The sequence below is a fragment of the Anneissia japonica genome, unplaced genomic scaffold, assembly GCF_011630105.1.
Source record: "Anneissia japonica isolate Jap-2015-1 unplaced genomic scaffold, ASM1163010v1 scaffold287964_len165734_cov163, whole genome shotgun sequence".
NCBI classification, from domain to species: Eukaryota; Metazoa; Echinodermata; class Crinoidea; order Comatulida; family Comatulidae; genus Anneissia; species Anneissia japonica.
Genome location: NW_022735416.1, coordinates 35,406 through 42,905, shown reverse-complemented (window position 1 = coordinate 42,905; position 7,500 = coordinate 35,406). Strand labels below are relative to the sequence as shown.

The 7,500-nt window shown below is 32.6% G+C and overlaps 1 protein-coding gene across 1 annotated transcript in view; it reads right to left on the bottom strand.

The window, feature by feature from the left end:
* LOC117116580 (acid-sensing ion channel 2-like) overlaps positions 1–7,500 on the bottom strand; it is a 21,911-nt gene that overhangs the window by 11,536 nt on the left and 2,875 nt on the right. The window lies entirely within an intron of this gene.

Sequence of the window (7,500 nt, the reverse complement as noted above, 5' to 3'; positions counted from 1 at the left end):
GCAAAGTTCACTGTTCCCTGGAAATACAGTACAACAATTAGGTTAGCACTCGACTAACATAAAATCAACTAAAATTATGATCCTACAAAAAATTATGCTATTGTATTTCGACCAGCTGCAAATATAAAAAGGAGTTATCTAAGAGCCTCATAGGCTATACTTGGAGTTGCACTGGAATACAAATACGTAAGCATCAAACTTAATAACGAATACGTATATATTTCGTAACATCAAATAGTAACAATTACACAAGTATATATAAAACAAATATGTAAAGACTGGGTGCCAGAAAGGCCAGACTCATCAACGATGGGAGAAAAAGAGTTGCAGAAACTTTAACTCTCCGTGTCTTTGTTCTGATATAGTACTTACCGTACTTTAGTGTTTTTGCTTTTTGTTTGTTTGTTTTTTCTTTTTTATATTTTTTATTACGTCTATTTTATATTATATTACGTGTACCTGTATGTTACCTGCCCGTGTCGTGTTCCATGTCAGGCGGTCCGTTATTTTTTTATTTTTATAATGACAGACCCCTACAGTTCAGAGTTAAATAATTCACCCAAAAGTCACAGATATTCAGCTCACCATAAGGATTCTCTATAGAATCTTTGAGGACTGATTTTTACGATTTAGTCTTATTAAAAGTTTTCCAAAAATTAATATAATCATTAGACTAATATAATAATTTTTCCAACAATTAATACATTATATAAGAATGATAATAAGTTTAGATTGCTTCGGCCTTCAAAGTATGCAGCACTAAATACTACTATGTTGACATATGTGTCGGCTATCTAGGGCAATCTATGCAAAAATATTAATTGGCATTAGTTTGAATTGAATAGACAAAATATTGTCAACCAAAGGGATTGATAGAATAACACATTGGGTCCACGATATTGATCAAGCCAGGGTGCCCCATGAATAGGTTGGCAAGCACTGGTGCTAGTGGGGACCCCATTGATACTCCATACTGATCAAATCATACAGATTTATACAGATAAATTTTGAATGCCATTAAATAAATTTAGTTTACTAGGAGAACGTTTCTAATATTGAGTCCAAATGGTGTGGTGGTTTTAAGTAAAAGTTCCAAGTGATTCTTTTTATCTTTACGATTTTTGTCGCTCTAATTGGCACTCTAAATTTTGAGATTGAATGACCAGCTAAATTGCAATTTCGGCTACTGGTTGATCAAGCTTATATATATTCTGATAGTTGATCATGTTCTCATACGGAGAGTGTTTTTTGTTTCTCCGACATATTATTGTTTACCACAAATATTACAATATATGAGATAAATGACATTTTAATTGATTACCTTATCAGAAATATGTGGTTTGTTTGGTTGCTCTAGAATGATTGTGTAGAATCAAGCATGATGAACCACAAAGGTGACTGCCCAAATTGTGGCTGTCGCAAGAGTTAGTTTGCCTCTTGAATTTAGATGAGATAAATGACATTTGAATTGTTTATCTTATCAGAAATATGAGGTTTGTTTGGTGGCTCTGAGAATGATTGTATAGAATCAAGCATGATGAACCACAAAGGTGACTGCCCAAATTGTGGCTGTCGCCAGAGTTAGTTTCCTCTTGAATTCAGATCGTATATCACGATGGTTAGGTGGTCTGCGATGGGCTATGAACGGTGTGTCCGGAAAAGAACTGAGACCTAAGACGTTGCTGTGGTCTGTAGAACGGGGATATGTTTCTGAATTATAGCCCTTAGTGGTAACCTAGGGTGATATGTAGTGACCAGTGGCACTCTGGTCGGTCGCTGACGTAGTTTGTACGTCAACGTTTGAGCACGAGGTATGTCCTTTGCTTTTTTTATATAGTATGTTCGATGGGTCCTCGATGATAATTTCTATTCTGGAGATGTCCGGATAGTTCTTCTGTGCCGCCCATAGGAGGTCGAGATACATGAAAAGTCGTAAGTCGTAAGTAATTAAAATTGTTTATTGAGCAGATTAATTTCATTGATAAACAATTGTACTACATTCGGCTGGTGCATGCATAGGAACTTCTATTTACAGACATAATTTCATTATTTTCTTTCCAAATAAATTATTAAACGTTAACTAGCACCTCATATCGACTTTTTTTTTTTTGGTGAAAATCGGCTCAGTATAACCCATTTCACCGAGTACAAAATTTAAGTTAGTAGAACATACTGTTGTTACATCTTCAATCAGCAGCCTAGCCAGCGTAAAAACAATTGACTTATTATTAGCCTAGCATCTTAAATCACGATAAACCCTCACGAGGATCTCATCGGAGAAAGAAATTTATTATCCACAATTTGAGTAATTTTATTAGATGATAAGTGAATCGGTAATTGGATATGAACGATATTATTTCTCGCTCGGTATTTGGTATGGTAGCCCCACAACACGTGAAGTTATTGTAACAAAATCAATTTAATAGTAGTCTAAAAAATATTATTCTGTAATTAAAATACAAGCTGCTGTCTCTTATACACATCTAGATGTGTATAAGAGACAGCTACAGAGGCCGATCGAACAGATTTTAGGCCACATTATGGTCTTAATATCTCGACCGGACATGAGCGGACACGGTTAATTCGTGTACCAAATGAAAGATACAGCTTTCTATTTTCGTCTGAACTAAATTTTATTAACCGGCAACAACCGGAACATTTTACAAATATTATTTATTGACATCACTTTCGTTCTTACAATAAAAATAAGCCAATACTTACAACTGATAAAAGAAACAGTTATTTTAAGCCGATTTTGACGTTTAAAGTATGCATTTTCTCGCCGAAAAAAAATCTGTCTGAATATACCAAACACGCACACAAACAAACCGTGGATGATGAACTGCGCATGTGTTTTTTAATTCTAATATTTAAATGTTTGTGTATTAAGTACTCCACTAACGCCAGAGCGTCTATAGGGGTTTACACTTAAGCGGCGAGGAGCTGTGTGTACAAAGAGATAGTGCTGTGATAAGCTCCGCGGGTGGCCGTAGTGCAATTTAATAGGCACTAGCTGACTGTTTAATTGGATTAAAGATAAGCGATAAAGTCGATGTTACTCCTTCTGTTCTATTTTCTCTATGATACAAGATACTAAATTAAGCGCACCAGAAACTAAGATAATCATATCAACAATCTGCCCACGGATCGATAACATGGAAAGCCAGAAAAGAGTAGACCGACTTAACAGCGAATTGAAACAGCTAGCTACAGTAAACAAATGCCAGATTATAGACAATGACGCTAAATTTAAGCTAAGTAACAACGATTGTGAGAGAGGTTCATTAAATAGCGATTCGATGTAGAGCCTGTAAAGAACTTGGGCACAAAGAGGGACAAAACATGTGTAGAGTACAATAAAGAAATGGCAATGAAGATATCGCCGTTCCTGAAATGAACAGAGATTTACTGTGGGGTAACGCTATGAATTCTTTACAATTTTGTTCTGATAATAAATTTAATATTTTAATCGATGAATGTGAAAATAACTCGATATTTAGATCAGGTAGACCAACTGCTGATAAAAACCAGGAAATACTCAAAACCAAATTAATGGTTGTACAGAATCTAATAGACAAATTAAATCAATGTCATTATTAGTAAATAACACGAGTTGTGATGATGGTAGCACACAAATCAACCCATTCTAAAGCTAATAATAATAATTTTAAACATAAATCAATTAGAATGGCCTGAAATAAAAAAAAACATAAAATCAATACACATATTAATATTGCCTTTAATAATATCCGTGGATATAAAAGTAAAAAACATGAGATTCAAAACTTTTTATTTAAAAACAACATAGATATACTTAGAATGAATGAAACTTTTCTGAAAGACAACGATAGAGTTCACATTAAAGGATATAACTGGGTTAGCAAAAATAGAACCAAAGAAATAAAGAAAAGTCAAGGTGGGGTAGGAATTTTCATAAAAGAAAACATTATTATCCTTAATGACAGTGTATTAGAAACGAGAGACGACTTGTTCGAACGATTTTGGATCAATGTACAATTAAATACATCACAGGATTCTATATATTATATTGCTGTAACATACTTCCCATGTGACAACACTAATCGCACACTAACAGATGAAATGTATATATCCCTATTAGCAGAAAGCATTGAAATTAATGAAATTGAGGATAATGCCAGAGTGTTAATAGTTGGTGGCTTTAATGGTAAAATTGGTCTAATGATAAGATTTGGTGACAAAGCTACAAACTATAATGGTCAATGTTTAAGAGATTTTTGTAATAACACAGATTATATAATTGCAAACGGTACAGATAAATGTAGAGGTGTTTTTACATGGAACTGAAATAATAACAGTAGTATACTCGACTATATGATTGTTTCAAAAAATGTATTTGATGATATGAATGAACTATTTATAGATGAATATGGATTATATCACCTAGGTAGCGATCATAATATGTTAATAATGAATATATCTATTAAAAACTGTAATTATAAAAAAATAAAAGAAAATAATGATAATGGACTCTTTTGGAAAATTCCTAAGGATTTTGACTGGGAACCGTTCAAGAAAGACCTAACTGAAAAGTTTGAATATTGGATTATTGATAACCATAATGCTAACGATGCATGGATAGAATGGAAGTACAAGGTTATATCAACAGCCAAAAAGCATATATGTTATAAAAATAGACGTACGGTAACAAATATAGAAATAAACCCTGGTTTGACGAAGACACTTAACAGGCAATTAAAATAAGGTAAGAAGCATGCAGGATACATAGAACATATGTCAAAGCTAAAGATAAACCTAACTTTGATACGGCACATTGTACATCATTGTGGGATGATTATCAATCCAAACGAAAAGAATGTAAATCCATAATTCGAAAGAAAATAATGCTAATGCGGTTTAAGCGATGCTCACATAATATGGAAAAGGGGGGACCTCAATGCAGTGATTTTTGGAACGAATTAACAGGTAAAAAGCAGAAAAATGTTGTTTCATCAATCATTATTCCTGGAACAAATAACACGACATCCGACAGGAATATTATAAAATCCACGCTAGAATCTTACTACCAAAAACTTGGTAAAACAACTGTGAATGATACAAATGAATTCTTACATCAATTACTTAATGACACTGTAGTAAATGACGAAACAACCGAGACAAATGACCGAGTTTTAACAGATTTTAATTTAACTTGTGCTGATATTAGCATCGCTATATCGCATCTAAAGAACAATAAAAGCCCTGGCCCCGACTATATTACAAATGAGATAATAAAAAATGGAGGCGATATAATGATTAAATCCTTGCTCAAACTGTTCACAATGCTATCTGAACTTAAACTTATTCCAGATGAATGGAATGAAGGAAGTATAATCCCTATACTTAAAAAAGGAGAACCGAGAGATATGAATAACTATAGAGGAATAACACTTAACTCGTGCATTGCTAAAGTTTATAGTAGGACCATCTCTCAAACGGTGTCAAACTTCTTAGAAGATTCAAATCTTCTAACGGATGTACAAGGCGGCTTTAGGAAAAACAGACGCTGCGAAGACCATATATTCATAATTAAAATCAAAATGGCCGCGAGAAAAGCAGAAGGAAAGAAAACTTTCTTTGCATTTTTGGACTTCAAAAAGGCGTTTGACTCCGTTTGCAGGGATGGTCTATATGCTGCTATTTACAGAATTGGCATCAGGGGACATTTAATAAATATCATTAAGAACCTCTATACAAATGTTAAAGGCAAAGTCATTTTTGGTGAAATTGAAACATACTTGTTTTCAATTGACAAAGGAGTGAAACAGGGATGTTGTTTATCCCCTGTATTGTTCTGTATTTTCATTAATGAATTAAATAAGATAATAAGAGAAAGACAATTAGGTGTTACTATTTCAAATGTAAAGATCGGTTCCTTATTTTGGGCTGATGACGTAGTACTGATAGGGGAGGATGAACAGGGCCTAAATAAATTATTAGAAACGGCAAGTGAATTTTCAAGAATATGGAAACTATAGTTTAACCACGAAAAATCAAACATTTTAATAGCTGGACAAAGAACTAATATTCAGAAAAAGTGGAAACTAGGAAATAATTACATAGAAGAAAAAGAACAATATAAATATCTTGGTGTATAAATATCTCGCACCCTATCAGACAATTATCACATCGAAGAGGTCATTAAAAAAGGGAACCGATCTATAGCACACATTAAATCAATAATTAACGATCAAGATAATTTTTATCGTATATATTATGGAAATTTGTTGTGGAAATATATAGAATTCCTACCTTTAATTATGCCAGTTCTGTCTGGTTTTGTAACAGAAAAACTGCATTAGATAAGGTGGAGAAACTCCAATATCTTATGGCAAAGACTATTTTAAAATGCCCAAGTTATGTTGCCAAAGAGGCACTTTACGGTGAATTAGGATGGGAATCGTTATCATCACAACAAAATAATATTAAGGTCGAGTATTTTAACCGCTTAAAATATATGAATGATGACAGGTGGCCAAGATTACTTTTTAAGGCAATTATGAATAATGAAGATAAACTAAAATGGAGTTGGCTCTCACATTTAAAAAAATATTACTTACTTACTAAAAACATACTTGAAAGAAATGGTCTGCATGGCCTTTATAATTGTGAGCCAGCTAAAGGCTGGTCTAGAACGTTTAAAATTAACCACAGAAATAACGAAGACAGAGATTGGCTTATCAGAGCCCAACAAAAATCTACACTTCAAAATTATATAATGTATAAAGGAGCCCGTAAATTTTAACCATATCTTTTAGATAAATTAAATTTTTGCGGAATCAACTTGAAATTTAAAATACGCTCTAACTGCCTTAAACTGGAAGCTAGAAAAGAATCTTGGTCAACTAACAATTACAATGGATTTTGTAAATTGTGTAAAGAAAATGAAAAAGAAACAGTTGACCACTTTTTATTTGATTGTAAAACACTTGATAAAATTAGAGTTAAATCATTTAAAGAAATTAAAAATCAATTGTATGATAATAACTTAGAAACACATTAGACTAATTTTATTAATGGTTCCATTGATTATAAAAGACACTTCATTTTGGATAATGTATATGATGATAACATAATTTTAGGTCAAATTGTAGACAAGAACTGTAAACAATATTTAATAAATGCATGGCGACTTCGGTCCGAATTTTATAACACGTAATAGTACCATTAATTGTAAATATTAGGACTGACCTCATGTTAAAGGTACAGTAATGCTTTATCACCCCTTAACTTAAACTTTTTCAGTTGTACCGTATTTATTGTTTGTAAAGTATGTCTTCATTTTCTTGTATTATTTTAAGGTCCCTTCATAAGGTCATCTCAAGTGATCCTTAGTTGTCACTAAGGATCCTTTGTGGTTACCTTATGAAACATTTGTTAAGACTTTATTTTATATGACAGTATATATATATATATATATATATATATATATATATATATGTGTGTGTGTGTATGTGTATG